Below are 6649 nucleotides of genomic sequence, written 5' to 3' on the forward strand. Positions count from 1 at the left end.
TGTAGGCTAGACGGGCCCACACAGTGGCCTCTGCCTTGGGCCCCCAAAGCTCCTCAGCGCTAGCAAGTTCAGTTTCAACACCAGTTTCCCTGCCCGCTTGACTGACAGCTCAATTGCTCATCGCGTGTGAGTGAGCATGGAGGTCAGGGAGGAGCTCAGGAAGGTGTGATGATTTGCTCAGACAGTAAAGGTACAGTTACATTGTAAAGTTCCAGCCTGGCAGGGCAGCGATCACGTCTGATTCCAACAACATTTCTCACATTCAGAACATAGTTTCGTACAGGGGAAATCAGAAGCCATATCAGGAAGTTACGTCATCTGCAAACAGGAATGGTAAATGAAATGGGCCATTATCATCACGCACAGAACCTCGGAAGAGCTGTGCACGTTTTACAGCACTTACCAAGCTTATCTTACTCTCTGAATCAATGCCGTGAACTTCTGGGGAAAACAGAGGAACAGAGGGGACTGCCCAAGGCTATTCTAAAGGTGCGGAGCAGTCACGCACATGTGCTTCATCATAGGGGTGACAACTATTCATGTAACAGGTTTATAAAATTAACAATGATTTCTATTGCATTGCTTCAGGAGAAGCAAAAAAATGTAATATGTAGAACTGCACTGAATTATTTTATTAACAGCCTTAATAATAATAGATAATACAGAAATTGGTAGCCTATTATTAAAGTGGCCAGTTTTCCAGTGACCAGACATTAGTGACTTTGAGAACTACAGGGAGTAGAAAACACAATACAGCACTTCTTGGAAAATGATCATCTCTAAAGTAACTTAATTACAGGTAGAGACACTAGGAGAGTTGTTGGCTACAAAAAACGTCTGGCAGTCAAGGCTTTGATAAGAGTTTTCAGAGCAATAAGACGACTCTCAGGGCTCCAAAAGTGATAAACCATTTGCGTAAAACTGTAGGTGCATTGGTCAAGAAAAATGCTAAATTATTTAAAGCTGCACCCATCAATAATTTGATATTAACAATGGATCAAATGACTACGTGTAATGTGAGACGGGTTACTTGTAATGAATTATCACCCAGCTCTGCAGTTACCCTCAGATCTACAAAGCATTTTAGCATCTTTCAGCTATATTTGTTTTGGTTTACAGCCTACTACTTGTTTTGGTTTTGTCTCACTGCTCATATCAATTTCATATCCAGCTGCAGCAGGCAGCTGTTTTTTGCGAAAAGGCTCCAATAAACCATCTGTACTTTAGCTACCTAGCACCAAATGGCAGACAGACAAAGTTAGCGCGAAGCTGGTGAACATAATGGAGCATTTAGCTGCTAATGAGCCAGATATTTACCTTAAAGAGTTGGTGAAGACCAAACCAGAGCTAAAAGGAAAGTGAATTTTGGACTTGTGAATGTTGTGTTTACAGACTGTACAGCTGTCCCCAAGTGGCCAAAATGAATCAATAGTGCTGCTTTAAAGTACGTAAAGTTCCCTGAACTAGCGAATGTTAGCATATCTTGCTATTACATCATCCTAGACAGCTAATGGCACAAGCGCTTCTTTGTTTTGCTGCCCCCAAGTGGCCAAAAGATCAATTAATGCTGCTTTAATATGTCAGACAACTTTGACGACATATCCCAAAAACAGATAAATTGAAGTTGAAATGAACCATCAGGATATTTGACAAGAACACTACATGTATGTATATAATGAGTTGACTCATGCTGCTGTCTGGCATTCAACCTAACATGACCCACCACTGTAGCAGTCTGTGCTTCAAGGATAAAGTCCTTTTTCATGAGGTGTTTACATAATTTTGTCTACCTCTTGTCCAGTTTTACCATCTGTAACAAGTGCATACACAGAAACACAGAGAGACACACACAGACACACACATCAGAATTGTCCGTATGGCCCCGTCTTGTTAATTACTTTCCATTAGAGATGAATCAACCTACCGCCGTGTGATTGGTCTGACTACCACCAAACCAAACTGTCATCTGGCTTGGCGATGAATCAGGGAGAGTTGAGCACTGGGGCAAACACTTTTACTTTGGTCCGACCGCGAGCGCCTCATTACGACTGAATGACCCCGGTGACTCCAAATGTCAAACTGTCCCACAACAACAACCCCCCCCCCACATCCCAATATTTCCCAGAAGTCCACAAATCCTGTATTTTTCTTTTCTTTACTGCCGCTGAAAAAAAACAGCCCTCCATTTAAGTTCATGAGAATGATGCTAATGAGTTTTTCAAGTATCCTAATGACCTTGCAGCTTAACTGAGCGTTCATTGAGGTACCTATCTGTATGGTCTTTTTTTTTGTCTGGCCAAGTTCTACGGAGGCCCTTGCCAAAGCGTAGTCAGCAGCCCGTGAAGGCGTCTCCCGTCCATTCTCACACTAAATGGGCATTTTCCCCCTGAATTCTGAATCACCGTGCATGTCAGATTTTTTTGTGTTACTGGAGGGAAACCTTTTCAGGGGTTTGTGGAGTCCAGCTGAACTGTTGGTACTTCTCTGGAAAGAATGGGAGGCTTATTACGTGTTCAGCCGCATGACTGCGCATTTCAACTCCACTCCAACTAAAAAAGCCATGCCCGCTTCCATTCTTGTAACTGTTGTCATCAGTCATTGTTTTTATTGGCCTAATTGAAGAGACTGACAAGACGCCCATGGAAAATAACCAGTGAATGGAATATGAAGAGCTTTTAATGAAGGCAGAGGTGTTTTGTTTTTGCGGATTACTGAGTAAAAGGAATGAATCAAGGATTATGTGAAAATGAATGTTGATAAGTTTGATCAGGACCTCACATTTAAAAATTGGACCCATTTTTGCTCCTTGTGAGTTTTGTCCCAAACTGCATCTAGTAAATGCTGCTCCGATCAGTGGTGTGCTTATGAATGCTCACTTCCTAGAGGAAACTGTGAACCGAGTGACCTCTGAGGCACAATTCACATGTGATATTGGTGCATTCTGTGGATATGTAAATGAAAATTCCACCTCACACACAAAACACACATTTGTGCTCACACAGATGAATGCAGAGGAAAACAGAGCACCAGAGGCTGCCACTTCTCCTCCCCTTGCCTGATGAGGCCTAATCTTATCTAGTCTCTGCATGACGACAGTGTTGCTATTCTAACCCAAACCAGGTCTGTCATTAAAAGTAACTGAAGCTTAGTTGTCTCCCCCATCGTGTTTATCTCTGTCCCCCCTGTGAGAGGTCAAAGGTGAAGCAGCGCTCAAAGGGAAGCGAGGCCTCTCCTCGGCAACCCCCTCCCCGGGCCTGTCTTTGGTGTTTTTACAAGAAAGTAATGATGACGGACAGTCATGCACGATGGGTTGCGGCCTGCGGCCTGCAGCCTGCAGAGAGTGGAAGTCACGCGAGGTGCTTCGTCATGTCCCAGACAGAGCTCCTATCTACCAAATGAACCGAAACAGCAACGTTCGAAGAAATTCAAAGTTGAGAGCCGTGATGAGCAGTAATTAGCCCAGCAGAGAGCTCAGGGGCAACACTTAAAAATGATCTCAGGATGGAGAACTCCCTACATTATACAACACGTCTGTCTTGCAACATGCAGTAAAAACACAGCCTTGTTCTCGGTTAAAAACGTCAGCAAAAACACCACCACCAACACCTGCTTTGAGGAGGTGCTTCAGCGATTTAGTTCCATAAAATTGCTGAACTCACAAGAGACACATTTGAAAAAGAATGGTCTAAATCAAAGCAGCAGAGGATGAGATATCCACATTTTTAGTCCCTAGTATGGTTCAAGCTCCAAAAACACAGAATCCTACATTTCCCATAATGCAACTCAATAGCATCTTTTCGTTATCTTTACGTCCCTGTTATACATATGTAGTATGCAAGCCAAATCAAATATTACCCTGATGACATTATCAGTTGTTATTTTCTCAGCTTCCTCGAGAGCCACAGAAGACATTATGCAACTGTTTTCACAGGCTGAGTAATATTCCATGTGACAAGTAAACTGGCAATGATGTGTGAAATCAGTGGATTTCCCCTTTAAGTTCAAATATAAACAACGCTAAAACTGGAGTTACAATGACAACGGCGATAATAGTAGTAGCAGATAGTAATAGTAGAATCTCTTTATATGAAAAAAACAGTACAAAAATAAAAAGGACATAGATGTCCCAGTTACACAAAAGCTCTCAGTCTTTGTATCACATTACAAATTGTTGTCTTGTGTTTGTGTCTTCATGGCTGGAAAAGCCCAAACAAATCCAGCATCAGTTCTCTGAAGCATTAAACTGTGACTTATTTTGCCAGTCATGTGAAAACAAAGGGTGTATAAAATGCCCAGCCACAACTCCCAAGAAAGTGAATGTTGCAGGCGGTGTATTCGTTGACATGGAAATGGACATGGACTGTTGTTTCCTTTTTACATTTTTTAGTGTTTGATGCTGCATCTCAAGGTCACAGAAACAGGAGCCGTGTTTTTGGAGGAAGATCATCATGAGGAGTGTAATCAGAGGGTCGACTCACAGGTCATCTGCTGTACTGGATTCTCAGTCTTGGCTCCATTCCTACCTCCAGAGATGCTCCTCACTTGTTTGCTTCATTTGCCTTCAGCGGTTCTTCTGACTGCGTGCTTAATCTCACCTGAGGTTTCTTTCTGATGGTTCTTCTGCCAGACATCCTGGATAACATCACACCTCCACAGAGTCATGATAAAGATACTGGAAATCATTACAGTAGATCACAAACATTAGCTGCTAATTGCTGTTATCTCACCTTTTCTGAGGATATCTGCTGTTCTATTGATTATATGTTGGAATGAATAAACCAGCGATTGTACTGGAACACTCTGGACAAATGTCTGTTGGAAGTAAGACTGGATTTGACAAAGACTGTTTGATGCTGTTTGCTTGATTGCATTAGTTTCAGCTTCGTGATTTTTATTAGTAAATGAGCTGCTTGCCGTTGTTATGAGCCAGATCATATTTTTATCCTTGGATGGATGTTGCATGTGTTTTTACATTGTACATTTCAATAATTTAAGCCAGTGATCAAAGAAAAATGAATTTGATTTGCTTCATTAGTGAAGCTTTTTAAAGGACTTTCCCATGTTTTTTGCAAGTTTTAGCTTCTTAACTACAAATGATATATACTTGACCTTTTTGCTGACCATTTTCAAATTCGTGCTGTATAAGTTTAACTGTTCCAGACAGCCATTGGCTTCCATTCATTTCCATATGAAAATCTAATGGCAGACTCTTGAAAGTTGCATCAATGTTGCATAATAAAGCAGCGTAGACTTTTCAAGTTCTTCTGCAATTAAACTGCATTACCAAGTACAGATAATGTGACATGAGTCTGCTAATATATTTTCATATTGTATAGAGATGAATGGAAACAAACGGATCCCTGGAATGGTAGAAAAAGTACATCCAAAAAATCTAAAACACACCAGCATGGCTTCCAAAATGGTTATCTTAATATTAATTTAAAATATTCCTGATTTGCAGGAAATGGGGTAAAACATGCAAAACATTTAGAAAGGTCCAGTCAAAATCCAGGTGGTTATTTCCCATATTATTCTGTAATTTCTTTTTAAAATCATCTCACAACAAATGCGGTTGTGTGCAGTTCATCGAGGGCATGGTGTGGCCATGAGTCTTGCAGTCGGAAGCCACATGAGATCCCTCGCCTATAGTCCCATATGAGAGTCTATTCAGGCTCTGAACTGTATGTTCTTAGCTTATTGTTTCACAGGGGGATTGGTATTTCCTCTGGGCCTGAGGTTGTTGCTGATACAGCATTCATAGTTCATCAGATGGTGTCATATGGAGGCAGATTAGGTCATGTAATAAGGCATTAACATCTTGTAAAAGCACTTTTGTCATTTTCGATTTCATTTCTCTTCTTTTCTCTGCTCTATTTATTTATTAATGGCTCAGAATGACAGGATCGACTGTGGGCTGAGAACAATTTGTGAAATCATGACTTACAAATAGCATCAGAATCAGAATCAGAAATACTTTATTGATCCCCGAGGGGAAACTCTTTCGTTACAGCTGCTCACTATCACGTCAGTGCACACAGGAATAGAAGTACTAATAGAATAGAAATAGAAATAATAATAGAATAGTCCGCAACAAGACCATTATTTCTAGTAAGAAATAAGAGATGTGCAAATCAAAATATAATACACTATAATACAGCTAAGATAAATTAATGAACTAAATTAATAAGCTAATGAACTAAATACAAATGTTTGGAGTTTGGAGATGATATTTTATTTGACATCATATTATTATTATATGATTGTGCACAACTGAGTAATAGTAATGCCTTTCTCTGTGTTTTCCTTAATCATGATCAGAATCAGAATCAGAAATACTTTATTGATCCCCGAGGGGAAACTCTTTTATTTTTATCTAATCATGTAATAATTACCAACCAATTTTTTAAAAGGTCGTCCATGCAGAGATACAGTATTCAGTACGTTCAACAACAACAAATAAAGTAAGAAAACAGGTTAGGAAAAGTTAAAAAAGCTGATTAAACCCAGGCCGATCCCTTATCAGCTTGTACAGCGTGAGAACTTTCTGTGACCCTTTTCCTCATGAGACCGTTTCAATCTCAAACTTTTCTAAATAGTTTGGATTTTAAATATGTGAGCTTTCATCAGGGCATCACGCAGATATTACAGA

The 6649-nt window shown here is 40.3% G+C and overlaps 1 protein-coding gene across 1 annotated transcript in view; it reads left to right on the top strand.

The window, feature by feature from the left end:
- LOC122884820 (regulator of microtubule dynamics protein 2) overlaps window positions 1-5829 on the top strand; it is a 48877-nt gene extending 43048 nt beyond the window's left edge. Inside the window, exon 12 of the mRNA XM_044215238.1 lies at window positions 4388-5829. The gene's annotated coding sequence lies outside the window, so the exon portion shown is untranslated. The remainder of the gene's footprint in view (window positions 1-4387) is intronic.
- The last annotated feature ends 820 nt before the right edge of the window (window positions 5830-6649 follow it).

Source organism: Siniperca chuatsi, linkage group LG11, assembly GCF_020085105.1.
Source record: "Siniperca chuatsi isolate FFG_IHB_CAS linkage group LG11, ASM2008510v1, whole genome shotgun sequence".
Taxonomy (NCBI): Eukaryota; Metazoa; Chordata; class Actinopteri; order Centrarchiformes; family Sinipercidae; genus Siniperca; species Siniperca chuatsi.